The 14,681-nt window shown below is 37.4% G+C and overlaps 1 pseudogene; it reads left to right on the forward strand.

Moving 5' to 3' along the window:
• The first annotated feature begins 12,867 nt into the window (after positions 1-12,867).
• Positions 12,868-12,944, forward strand: LOC121146933 (annotated as a pseudogene).
• The last annotated feature ends 1,737 nt before the right edge of the window (positions 12,945-14,681 follow it).

The raw sequence follows: 14,681 nt of genomic DNA on the forward strand, positions 1-14,681 counted from the left end.
AGAAATCCCATATTATGTTCTGAAATAATTACTGCTATGAAAAGAACTTTTAAGAATTATGTATTATACATTTCATTCAAGCTTCCTTTCATGTTTCCTCTCTGACATTTGTTCTTTTTTTTTTTTTTTTTGCTGTTGTTGTTAATACTAGAAATTGAAAATGCTTTCTAAGCAGCAGTCCTGCTAAGTAAGATCCAGAGATAAATTGGAGAGACTGGGAACTTGCCAGCATTTGTGGGTGAAGGAACAAAAGGGAGGACTTAAGAGAGCATCTCATTAGTATTCACTAAGGTCTGGCTTCAGTAAGGTCTGGCTTCCTTTGGCCCCTCCATCTCCTTCTGGATCGCACTCTTTGCCAAGGAACATGTATGGTTGCTTTTATCAGTACACTGCCAGGAGAGACTAATAAGATGGAAATTAATAAAAAATGGATCAAATCCTGAAATGAATACTAAAACCCAACAAAATCTTTTACAATGGCTTGTAAATACTGCCTCTTTCTCTACCTCTAGATTTTCTATAATCCAATACTGTACAAATATAAAATTCTTTAAATTACTTCCTGATGAACCCCTCCATAAAAGTAAGAAACTGTTGCTGTATTTTTAAAAAGTTGAAATTATAATTATTCCAGTATTGATGATTAAGCCATTTGGATTCAACACCATAATAAAATGTTGTGTCAGCTGTTTACTAAAAATGAATGAAAGTTAGTGAGGCTCTGTCCTGAAGACAATCAAATACATAGCCAGTTTTTCTGTTACCTTATACAAAACGATTGATGAGTGAAATGATCAGCATAACTATACACTTATAGTATGTCTTTCAGTGAACATAATTTCTTCATTATGAATTTCTTGTTTGTAAATAAGTATAATAGCCAACTTGATAGTCCCTCATGTAGATGTGATCAAAATGAAATGACCAATATTTTCTTCTGTTGAAATTATTCTTTACAAAATTAAGTAATGCTGATTTAATAAAAGCATTAATTATTTTAAATTGGCATGTCCATGATTTTCTATGCTGTCTTTAGTCAAGTTTCCCATTTTTTGTACATTTATTTGATATACAAAGCGGTGAAGATCTGCTTCACAATAAAAGTTAAAATTAATGGAAAATGCCATTATTTAGCTGTTTTAGTTTAGTATACCTCAAAAATGTGTAATTTGGACTATGGAGGAATGGACCATTAATTGATTTAAGAAATTTCCTATTAACTAATTTTAAAAAATATTTATTTTATTTATTCAAAAGACTGAGCAAGAGATGGGGAGACAGAGAGAGGGAGAGAGAGAGAGAAAGAGAGAGCAGAAACTACTATTAGTTGGTTCACTCCTCAAATGGGTGCGACAGCCCACACTGAATCACGCTGAAACCAGGAGCCAGGAGCCACTTCCAGATCTCCAACATGGGTGTTGGACACAATTATTTGGTCCCAGGCACATTAGGCAGGGGGAAGATTGGAAATGGAGCAGCTGGGGTACAGACTCCAACTCATTATTGGATTTGGCATCACAGGAGTTGGTTTAATCCAAAACATTTACCACTCTATTAAGTATTTTAAAGAAAGAGGGACCTGTCTGCTGCTCCACAATAACCAATCATTGATTCCTTCTTTAAAAAGTTATAAAGTAAAAAAAAAATTATAAAGTAAAAGATTATCATAACACTAAGTTCTCTATTATTTATACTTTTAGTTTTATATGCTTGTCACTACTGTAGCAGTTTATTTTCCTCTGAACCTTGAGGTACAAGAAAAGCTCAAATATCCTAAAGAAGAAAATATACTCTTTTATCTCCTCTTTCCCCCTGCTTTTCTTTTTCCATTCAGTTATTATCACCAGTGTTGTATTTTGCAAACAGCATACCTTATGGGTGGCAAATGTAAATACATGATGTGAAGTCACAGTCAGTCTTTTTCCAACTAGAGAATTAATATAGAAGGCATTTTTTTCAGATAAGCATCTCAGAGAGTGAAGTTTTTAGGAATTGTGTTGCAGTCAGCACTAGATTTAGGACTGAAAATTATAAGCACGGGAACGATGCCATGGTGTGCTAGGCTCAGCCTCCATCTTCGGCACCCATATCTTGTATAGCACCTGTTCATGTCCCAGCTGTTGCACTTCTGATCCAGCTCCTTGATTATGGCCTGTGAAAGTAGCAGGGGATGGCTTAAGTCCTTGGGTACCTGCACCACAAGGGAAACCTGGTAAAAGCTCCTGGATCCTGGTTTTGGATTAGCTCAACTCTAGCCATCACTGCCATTTAAAAGGGAGAAAATCAGTGGATGCAAACGTTTCTCTGTCTCTCCTTCTCTCTGTGGAATCTGCCTTTCAAATAAAAATGAAAAATATACAGATGACCTACCTGTCATACAGTAGTATTTCTAAAAGTGCAAGATACTGCCATAATATATATGTTAGAACAATCATGAATGAAACCATTTCAGAACTACTTGAATTCATGGTAGTATTCATTGATTTATGAGGATTTGTATATGAGACAGGAGATGTGCCCCTGGAACCTGGGGCTTCCACAAGTAAAAGCTTGCTGATGTATGAATTACCAGATGGGAATAGTCTTCTCAGTTCAAGGCAGATAATAACATCACAGGTAGTATGTAGAGAGAACATCATATTTTTAACCTGAGACTGCAGTGATGAGCAGAAGCGGTTGCATTTCAACCTTACAGAAGAAAGGGAAGCTAGCAGAATGAATTGCAGGTTAAATGGCTTGGTTTTTTTGGAACAAATGAAACCAAAATGAACAAATAGTAATGAGTAAGAGATATACAATGGATATAAAAGGCAATGGCCGGAAGGAGTGTATTTTGAACAAAGCTCATATTTTAATAAGTTATGCACTATAATAACCAAGATTTTTTTTTAATACTGCAACTTCTTTCTGTTATGTGACTATGCTGTGACAAGGGATGTAAACTTGGTAGTTCAGTGTGGTCATCTGAGCTTTGAAGCTGATAGAAGTGACTCTTAATTACTGCAGTTATCCTCATTTTATCATCCACCTGGTGGCAGTATAGGACAAGGCAGGCTATTTTCCTGGCTGTCTTACCTGATACCCAAACTTACAGCCTAGTTTGTTAGTTGTACTCATGGAATGCAACCATGATTTATTTTTAATTTTGTATGAACATTGTGTGTGTGTGTGTGTTTGTGTATTTACTACTGTGCCCATCCTATGAAAAGTCTTTCATTCACAATAGTTGAAAAAGAATTTCCCAAAATGCTAGTCATATTTTCTTAAAAGAAAGTTGTTGCTTTCTAACAAAATTATGAACATGATTCCTTAGATGCTGATTTCTAGACTGTTACTGGCATTCAGATGAACCTACTTGGGAATCAGAGACAGCAAGGTCTTATTTCTGGAAAGTGCAGACAGGTCAGCTGTCGTCACCAAGGCAGACTAGTGACAGCCAGGCCGACAGGTGGCTCTTTTGGCAGATGAGTGGAGCATGGCAGGAGAAAGAGTTGACAGCAAGTAATGACATGCTTCAGGAAATTTGTCTATGTCTGAGAAACTCTGTCATGGAGAGGAGTCATAATCGCGTGGAGAGTGGTTTCATCTTTGGGGAGGGAACAAAAGTAGCTTATCTATAATTGATTTCCCCATCAGGTATGCATCAGGACGAGGGTTATTGAAATACCGGTTGGTTTTGTGTAATTGCTCCTGAGATTTGTTTGAGGTGGTCAGTATGGAGTTGGAAACAAATCCTGAACAGATGGATGGAGTCTAGGACCAGACAGATACTGACAGACCATTATGCTACAGCACTAATAATTTCAGCTTAAATAGTTGTGGGCTTTACTCTGGTGCATTAATCTCCAGAGTTAGGACTCTCCTTTGCAGGGCAGCAACCATCAGGATTGAGTCTCTTGCTAGGTGTTGCACATTCTTGGAACACTAAAAACAGATGGGATGCCAGAGGTTCCATCTTGCATGTTGAATTGACAATGGGTGAATAACTAAAAGGCTCAGAAAATAAGATCCATGAGCAGGGTGAAAGCCATCACTCCAAGACCTTACTCATTTATTTTGATCTTCATTTTAGACAGCTAACAGACAAACCAAATGCATTTTTGTGACGTACTCAGTCGGGTCACACAGAAATCTTGGTGAAAAGTTGACAAAATGTTAACAAACATGAAAGCAGCTTTAATGAAATTTAGCCATCTGGCTGGGTTTCCTTTTGGCTCAAATTTTCCTCTTGGCACTGTGCAGGTAGGCATGAAAATATTCACAGCTGTATGAAACACTGTTATTAATAGCCGATCTTGTCTTAATCCTTAGCTAAAAACAATGTGTTTCCTATCCAGAAATGCAGTAGCTAATCTAATCTTTCCTTTACTGCCTAAGACTTTTGTCATTATGATTGTAATCATTATTAGTTATGAATAGTTAAAAAGGCAAAAAAAAGTATTTCAAGGAGAAGAAAAGATGATAAAAAATAGTATGCCTACAAGGAAGTTTATTTTGTTTCTTGAAGATCAGAGAATACTAAATTGAGAGGATCTGTATATAATCAGGCTATGTATACAATAGTTATTGACATTTTAGGAGAGAGTCTGGGGGAAAATTAAAGTTACTGAGATTGAAAGAGTAAAAGGTAGATCTGGTGGTAAGGAAATAAAGAGATTGGAATGCTGGTAAAATCATAGAAGCTTCTTGCTGCTTGGCAAGCCTTCAAAGGGTAGGTAGGAGAGCTTGGTCCGTGATTTCAAGAGATTTGCCTTAGGTATAGCATTTATCACAGATACATAACTAGTTTTTAAACAAACTGTATGCTTTTAAAAGTGAGCATGTCATGTAATTAATTTACTATGCATACTTTAATGGATACCATGAGATCTGATTCCTTAACTAATTATTTTTAAGAGGTTGTTAATAGCCCATTCTCCTGCAGTAGGGCCAAGGAAACTTTTCAGTACTGTCTGCGTCATTTGAAAAACTGATTTCATGAGTTCACCCCAGGATATTACCTTGCTTTGGGGTTCTTTGCTAACATCTTCAAAATTTAACTTAATACTTGTCAAAGATTGGGTCCATGTGTTGTTGTTGTTGTTGTTATTGTTGTTGTTGTTCTTCTTCTTTTCCTCTGTCTTGGCTCTTTCTTATCATTTTCTTTGCTTCTCTGTAGTACATTTCAAAATTGAAGTTTTGCTCAGATAATGCCATTCTCACATGATTGTGCCTTTTAGTAGGACTCTTGGAAATGATGTTGACTTGTACACGGGCATTGAATTCCTCCTTCCTGGAAACCATCTGAAATAAAAGTTCTTAGAAAAATCTGGAGGAAAAAAAAAGGCCAGAGAGCTTTGTAAGCTTTGTGAATTTTGCTCCATTTTCATTCTCAGGTAAAAAGAAATAATGATTGTTAAGTTCATTTTTAGTGTATTTTTTCTGAATGAGAATATTTAGTCTTTGGATATTGGGTTTAACTTGTCTATGATTAAAGCCTGTTAGAAATTACATAGAAGTTTTCTGAAATGCTCAATTCTAGTTATATAATGTGCCCATTTATGCAACTCGTACAGTGCTTTATTCTAGGAAGATCAAAATAGTGTTCAGAGAAGTATCATGAAATGAATGCCAATTCCTTTCATGACACAAAGAGGCTTATGACTAAATAGAACAGAAGGCACACTGAGAACGCAAAGGGCAGGAGATATACAGATAACCACAGAGCAATGGCAAGAGCAAAAGTTGTGTTTAAAAAGTAATTAGAGGGTGTTTTTCATTTTTCTTTGCCCATTTGAAAAGTTACAGTTCTGTGTTAGATTGAAGGGAGTAATTGCATGTTAGGTTTCTGAATCATGACATTGCATTTGAAAGCAGTTTGCTTTTCAATCAACAAGCCTGATAAGGGCAAAAAAACACACGATGAGGGCATAGTGACTATTTTAATACTGAAGAAAATAATAACAGCAGTAAAGAAGGAGTGGTCAGTGTGCCTCATTGCCTCATCCCAATGCTAATGTGTCTTTGTGATATTAATGATAGCAATTGATCTTTTAAAAAAAACACCTTAAAATTATATTCATATAACATGGGCTACATTGGGAGGAGTGATGTATTGCTCAGCTACTAGGACACCGATTAGAACACACCTATGCTCTGTTGCAGTGTCTGTGTTCTAGTGTCAGTTTGTCTTTATTTCATCTTCCCTCCAATGTGCAGCTGATATGCAGCAAATAATGGTTCAAAGAGTGAGAGACGAAGATGGAGTTCTTGCATCCTGTCTTCAACATAGTGCAGCCTCGCCTGTCTGATGGAACCAAATGTTAAAAACCTTCCTGTCTGTCACTGTGCCTTTCAAATAGATGAATACCTATTGAAAAAAAATAAAATAAAACTAGCTAAACTGAATGAAGCAAACTTGGAAATCCAGTGGCCATCTCATAGTGATTTGTTTTACTGTTAACTTTTTAATTCACATAGTAATGGTTTAATTTATTTGCACTGCTTTCCATGGCACTCAAAATATAGATAATAAGGTATTTTCTCTTAAATATGTGTTTATTTTGAAGACAGAGAAAGAGATAGAGAGAGAGAGAGAGAGAGAGAATTTGTCACCCACTGGTTCACTCCTCAAATGGCCACAGCATCCACACTTGGGCAAAGTCCAACCCAGGAGCCAGGATTTTCCTCCGGAGCTTCCATTTGTTTAGCAGGGAAACAAGCACTTGGGCAAGCTCTTGCTGTTTTTTCCCAGGCCATGCTAGGAACTGGATTCAATGTAGAGCAACAAGGACAGAAACTATTGCAGGCTATACTATAATTCCAGGCTCCAATTTGTGTGGTTTTGACTTCTTTTCTGAAGAACTGGTATCAGAATAAAATTGAAAAGGCATATTTTTCTTTGAAGTAGCAGTTGGCATTGGACCCTTTAGGCATTATGCAAACATAGGATGGTGCTTCCAAAAGTTTGTGGAAAATGCAACTTAAAGGTAAGATTATTTTTGATGAAAAGACTTTTTAATTTATGTGTATTTGACTTTGCTCTGATCTCAGTGCATAAATAGTAAAAGTAACCAGCAGTTTAAATTTAGGAGATCTTCTATAAAATTTGCTTTCTTAGATTCTCTCAAATCTGTGACCATATGTCAAACAATTTAACAGCTGGAATAAAACAGCAGCTGTCCCTTCTAGACCAGGCATGCCCTTTGTGGTTTGTTACAGTTCAGTTTGGTTCTTGTTGTCTTCCCCACACTGAAGCAGCATGTCATTTGCCATATTTCACTGGACTTACACTGCTTTTTAAAATGATATTCAGTTTAATTATTCAGAGTATCCTCTCTTTATAAGTGTGTGAATTTTCAGCCTCTTTTAGTTTAGAAAATACCTTTATAAGAGATGATACATTTCTTGAGAACAGGAAACAAAACAAATAGATGTAGCTCACTGGAGAGAATGAAAAGATTCTGTTTGTTGCTTTGAAGAGGGAATCAAAGTGAGGCAAAAGAAATGTAAGGGCAGAGAGCAGAGTGATAGCTCTGAAAGTGTTTGTGTTCCAGGAGTATCATATGGGGTGCTTTGGTTCAAGAAACTCCCATGAGTATAGCAACGACCTAAGATATTTCAGCAAAAGCTAGCCAAGTCGTCTGTGTCAAGTGTAGTTGAGCTTACATGGGGCAGCAGATAGACATTAGCTGCGCTCCTCTCTTGAAGCATAAAACTAAAAGTCAGAAAACTCACAGCAGGGTTTACTTGGAAATTGCATGTATGTACATGGCACAGTAGCCTGGTGGCCAAAGTCTTTGCCTTGCATGCATTGATGTGTGTTCTGGCTGCTCCACATCTCATCCAGCTCCCTTCTTGTGGCCTGAGGAAGCAAAGAAGGACAGCCTAAAAAGCCTGTGTGGATGCCCCTGGCTTTTGGATCAGCTCAGCTCAGACCACTGTGGCCACTTTGGGAGTGAATCAGCAAATGGAAGTTCTTTGTCTCTGTCTCTCCTTCTCTCTGTAAAATCTGACTTTCCAAAATAAATAAATAAATAAATAAATAAATCTTAAAAAAAAATACATGTGTACCCTATTTCAATTTCATATACCTAACAGTTGACATGAAATGGCCACAGGATTTGCAAGTTATTTTCATTCAATTAAGCAATCATTCCCTCTTTGAGTTGGAAACAATTCAAAAGCCATGAGAAGAGGTGTTGGTGAACTAGGTTCATTAAAGATTTTCAGTAAAACAAGTCATTTTATGTTAACTTTCCTTCTGAGAATGTATTTAGGAAAATGTAGTGCAGTTTATCTGGGCTTCAGCAAAGCTTTTGGGAAGGAGGCATATACTAGCAGCTGTCCTTGCATAATTATTAACTATTTAAAACATGATTAAGGTAGTTACTGCTTAACAGGTATTTATTGAATATTCAGCCAAATGGTTTCGTAAGGTTGGTTGTTTACATATACTGTGAGTTTTCTCAAGCAACAGGAATTTTTTTGGGTAGAAAGTATTTATGAATATATTTTTATAAAGGTCAAAAGAATTCTTATGAATTTTATAGGTTACTTTAGGCTGGAAATTTAACAGAAACCTGTTTTATGGGACCCATATTCAAATGTCTTTGTAGGTTTAAAATCCAAGTAAAATCAAGAGCTTTTTAGTAAGATATCATTGCAGAGTATCTCGAACTTACTAGTTTGCCGTCGTGTAAACATAGACGAAAGAATGGTTAGATATCTACTATAAAGATGAGCTCACCATGAGTTAGTAATTCTATGTGATTGCAGAAATAGCAAGATTTACCCTCAAACACATCAAGAGAAACCTAGCATCTGTAACAGGTATGAAAAATTGATTTCATCTCACATGTCAACTCTGATTAGCAATAGGTTCCACTTAGATTGCAATGTTGAGGGGGAAATATGAGATTGCATCTAAGCTTGGCAAGAAAATATTGCCAATATCTACTAACACCTGCTATAGATATGGCAGGGTGTAGTGCTACTTTTATCCACTTGATGTCCTTGGAGCAGAATCAGAGACAAGGTAGAATAAGTTCTCTGTCTCTGTAAAATATTCATAGAGCAGTGGGAGATTTTATTTTCATCCCTTGAGTTCTGTTCTTTAAAATGTTTTGAATTTTTGTCATGCTTAGATATGTATCAGGATTAGGGGAGAAATTGAGCCTTGGAAATATAGTAGTTTTCCCCTCAAAATGTTCTTTTCCCCCTTCTTTTATATATGTGTCAATAACTTCTGGTATTTTTGTTTTGACTGTTCCTATTTGTGCAAGCGTAAGTCAGAGTGCATATAGGTTGGTTAGGTTCTGTGGCAGCATCAGCTGATGCTGGCAGTGGGGGCTAATTTCATCAAACCAAATGCAGAACCGTTCAGGGAGGTCATGATCTGGGAATGGGAGAGGGCCCAGTAGGAAAACAGTGGCCACCTCCTCAGGTTGCCACTCTAACAAGTGAGAATGAGAACCAGGAGTGGGGCAGACATGGCTAGACAGAGAGTGGCACCCACTGGCATATGTATGGACTGGATAGTGGGGCTGGTTGAGTTGAACTAGGCTTCAATGCTCATCGGCATATATGGGAGCTGGATGGGATATGTGATAGAGTGGATCAGTCTGCTTTGCATACTGGCAAGCACAGGAACCAGAGCAGGAGGTGGGCCTGATGAGGGTTAATGCAGTTGCCCCAACTAGGCTGCAGCTCCCACTGGTTTGCATGAGGGTTGAGTGTGTGGTGGGCAGGATTGGGCTGGGCTCCAACACTCATTGGTTTGTGTAGAAGATGGTGCTGGAGGCAGAACTGACCCAGCAATTGCAACCCCCAGCATATGCATGGGCTTATTGGAATGATGGTCTGTGCTGGACCCTGTGCTGGGATCACCTCAGCTTCTTTGGGGATCCCCATAATCGAACTGCTGGACTCAGAACCTCAACCATGAAGAGAATTGCAGGTTCCATGGTCTGACCGTGAAGTGCATTTGTCAAAGCTGAGCTTTCTCAGTGGTTCAGTTGAGTAGTGGGCCTCATATCCAGGTGCTCATGGAGAATATGGTTGTACATTGGAGCCTAGGACACCTGGTACCACAACAGAGAACAGAACAAATTGATCAATTACCCCAGCCAAGTGTTGGCAGCGAAAATCTGGGCAATTGGAGGCACTAAGTTGCATTCTGAAGAGAGTAGCTTCTAGAGATTTTATCATGCCTGGAATGGTGAGAATGGCAACAATTTAAATCTGTTGAACTATCAAAAACACTTGAGCAGTGCCCTTGGAGCATGTACCACATTAGGGACCCTGGGATGGTTGGGAGGCTGGGTGTGGCTTCTCCCTTTATCTCTCGCCTTCCCCCAGATACAAGAAGGAAGAAAGAGAATGTGGAAACAATGGTCTTACTCACTTTCCTGTAGCCCTTGATGCTTTGATCCCTAATCAACTACGTAAAGATCATCAAATTTTTTTAAAAATGAAAAAAAGAAAAATAGTAGCAGAGAGAAAGGGATACACACTTGCCAATCCCACCCCTCACTTTCTAACTCTTTCACAAGCTGTTTCACTTCCCAAGTGGCTGAAGTAGCGTGATGTGGACCAGGCTGCAACCAGGAGCTGGGAGCTTCATTTAGGTCTCTATGTGGTTCATCTTTCAATGCTTTTCCTAGGCCATATTGATAGAAAGTTGGACTGACACTGAGTTGCTGCGACACAAAAGGGTAGCCAAGTAAAGACAGGGCTTTACCTACTATGCCACAATGCCAGCCTCATAAATACAAAAACAAATAAATCTACATATCAAGTACAATAATCTAAAATTTTATTTTATGTAAAATTTAATAAGCATAATTAAAGCCTATAATTATTAATATTTGCATTTGACAAAAATAGAGTCATATTTACATATAATATGTAAATATTATAGTATTCAGTCAAAGCCAAGATTCACATCCTTTTTATGTGAGTCATCCTTCTTACCTGCTGCTTTTATACTTAGTTATAGAAAATGCTACCTACAGTAATATTGTTTGAGTATATTTTTAGCATAAGTTAATGTTTCTCTGTGGTAGCAGAGGTGCTGTAGAATTACTGAAGCCAGTAGTCTGAATTCTAGCTCTAGTGTTTAGCAAGTCTCTTAACTCCTCTTTCTTTCTGTTTGCCAATATAAAATATGGTGATATGAAACACAATATGATACTCTGGTAATGCCAGTTTTTATTTTTAAAGATTGTTTATCTGAAGCACAGAGTGACAGATAGAGAGAGGACATTTTCCATCTGTTGGTTCACTCCTCAAATAGCTGCAACAGTTGGATCTCGATCAGGCTCAATCCAGGAGCCAGAATGGATACTAGCTCCTCCTAGAATAGCAAGGGTCCAATAACATGAATGACAAGGGCTCAAGTTCTTGACACATTTTCCACTGCCTTTTCAAGTACATTACCAGGAAGCTGGATTGGAAACAGAGTAGCTGTAATTCTTGCCAGCACTGCAATGTGGGATGCTATGCTTGAAGTGGAGTTTAAGCTGTGGCACTCGTTTAGGATGGTGACTTTGTAAGTGACTGCCTAGTGTACTGTGCTACAATAGTGGCCCTAATAATGCCTTTAAATAGGACTCCTGTAGTTAGTAAATATGTTTTATGGAAAGGCACACTGAATATGGATTGACCCATAGTTGTTAACCATTATGTCAGAAAAATCTTATTTCGTGTAAACTCAAACTTACTATTTCGTACAAGAACAAAAACATAACATTGACAGCAGCATATTTCTTTTAAAAAGGAGGAGGATATTGTGATGAATTTTCATTTGTTTTGTTTTCATTTCAAAACACTAGGCAAGAACACATTTAGCCTTAGTTTACAAACTCTTCTCAAATATTCAGGACTATGAGACTGACATGCTACCTACTGAGCTAACAAGGCTCTTAATATTCAGAATTAAGGAGAATGATACTATTGATTTGGTGGAAGTCTGCTGATCTTGAAAAGTTCAAAATCATTGTGATAAGGTGTTTGCATCTGCGATAGATGTTGTGGTACAGTGGGTTAAGACAACACCTGTGATGCCAGTATCCCATGTCAGAGTGCTGTGTTGTGACCCAATGGCTCGTCTTCTGATCTAGTGCACATGGGAAAGTATCAGAAAATGGCCTAAGTACTTGGAAGTTTGCTGCCTGCATGGAGACAAAGATGGAGCTCCATGCTTCTTACTATAGCCTCCCCGGCACTGGCCACCAGGAACTATTGAGGGATGAATGAGCTCATAAGAGATTTCGCTCTTTATGTAGTATGAATTACCTTACAGAATTGTTTTCCTTATAGATGGCTGTCTGTTTTTTTAAAAATTAAAGTTTTTCACTTTGATATTGGCTGTAATTTACCTGGGGAGCACAGTTGAGGCATAATTTCCATGCTGAGCCTGTTACATGGCAGACTATATCCTATGAGCAACTGTGTTTAGTTAGTATCCTACAATCACAGCATCTCAGGCCTTTGGGGTACTATCAGTAGTAAGAACATACTCTAAAAGAATAGAACATTCTTTTTAAATGGGCTGGATTTTTCAGACATGTTTAAAAATTTCAGTGAAATGTTGTCTGATCCTGATTTTCAATAATTAAATATTTTATTAGAATTTCAAGCCAAAGCATGCTAAGATTAAATTTGTGAAAAGAATAATTTTTAGGTAATATTTTATAATGTATTCATGTTTTTTTAGAATGGTATCTTTAAGAATGGTCTTGATATAGAAGGAAACAAAATTATGCTCAGAAGGTATTAATCCTGGGGGCAAGGAACTGATTGACAGTAATAATTGAAGATATTAATCTTAATACACTAAAAATATGATTCATGGTTCAATCTCAGTAGATTTCAATGAAAATAAGTATTGCTTCTCGGCCTTTTGGCTGAGATCAAGTGTAGTATCAGTGAAAATAAGTGTTTCTTGGATGAAGTGACACTTTGAAACTTTATATGATTTGCCCCAGGAAGTCCCTTGATCATAGCAATATGTTGGAAGAACAAATCAATGATTTCTTCTGGTCTCTATGTTTGAAATTATAGGTCGGAAAGACATTAAAGTAGCTTTTCAAATATTTTTCTTTGTTATAGCACCATGTTTCTATTCTTTTATTTGACTTCTCCAAACGTAAGTTTACTTAAATGAAAATTACACTCATTATTAACTATTTTTCAGTAATGTAAAAATAAGTAGGTCATGATATTATAAATCCAACACAGTCCCAGTACTCAAAGAACTTCCCAAGAAGGGACCACATGGAGATGAAGTTCGTTGGAATTTCAGAAGCATGAGTCTGCATCAAGCAGTTATCATGGAATATTTCATCAAGAGTTTGTTCTTAAAAAGGAGATGCGAGGGATGAGTAGGGATGGTTCTGGATAGAAAGGATGTGTGATATTGTATGATACAGCTGACAGAGTGTGTGTTAAGCTTAAGACATTATACCTTGAACACACAGAGTATTACAAGAAGAATCACTGGACATTTTACAGAGTTATCCACACTGCCATGTTTGTGTTTTCTAGAGGTTAAGTCAAATGAGGGATTACAGGAAAAAGTAGGAGGTGCTGTGTAATCACTCTGACTATATTGGAAAAATAGGTGGTTACTGGCATGATCCAAGAACTGACAATAAAGATCGAATAAAGATGTTACCAGCTAGAAGAACTAGAAAGGGGCATTCAAACAATACAAGAAAATGGAATGGATTTGTTGAAATAAATAAATTGGTCATTGGGAGCATGATTTAATTGTGACTTTTGCTTATAATAGAAGTCGTTTGTGAACTTATGTATATTCATAATGTATATTCATAGCCTACAGTAAATGGTTGCTTCTCTGGAGACAGTCCTTTGAATGAAATTTCGTATAAATTAGACATCTCATGTTGATGAGTAAAACGCACTTCAAATTAAAACATGCAATAATATTAATTAAAGAGAAGAAAGTTGTAAATTAATGTTGGCATACATCTTCACCTTCATTTATTTTTATGAAACTATTATTATTAATGTCCTCTTTAAATACAAAACATTGAAATGGCACGCTGTCATTAAAAACCATGTATGGGGGCTGGCGGCATGGCCTAGCAGCTAAGATCCTCGCCTTGAATGCGCCCGGGATGCCATATGGGCACCGGTTCTAATCCCGGCAGCTCCACTTCCCATCCAGCTCCCTGCCTATGGCCCGGGAAAGCAGTCGAGGATGGCCCAATGCTTTGGGACCCTGCACCCCCGTGGGAGACCCAGATCCTGGGTTTCCTGTATACTGGCTTCTGATCGGCGCAGTACCGGCCGTTGCGCTCACTTGGGGGGTGAATCATCGGAGGAAGATTTTGTCTCTGTCTCTCCTCCTCTTTGTATATCTGACTTTGTAATAAAAATAAATAAATCTTTAAAAAAATGCATGTAGCTTGCTGTTATTAGTTACGGAACAAGGTTACACTGCTGTTTAAGGAACAAGCTTTGAGTGATGGGATGATGCATACTCTGTCAGTCTCATGTGTCCTAATTTTGTGTTAGCATCAACTGTCATTTATAAAACATTACATTTTTAGTTGAACATATATAATCAAAAATTAATTTCCTAAGTTATAACATATTAAAGAATGGCTTTAAAGAGTAAAATCATAACTCTCATGTCCATGTACAATAAATATGTCACCTCTATTAACAAATGA

This window comes from Ochotona curzoniae, unplaced genomic scaffold, assembly GCF_017591425.1.
Source record: "Ochotona curzoniae isolate NIBS_2020 unplaced genomic scaffold, NIBS_Ocur_1.0 scaffold_4505, whole genome shotgun sequence".
Classification (NCBI taxonomy): Eukaryota; Metazoa; Chordata; class Mammalia; order Lagomorpha; family Ochotonidae; genus Ochotona; species Ochotona curzoniae.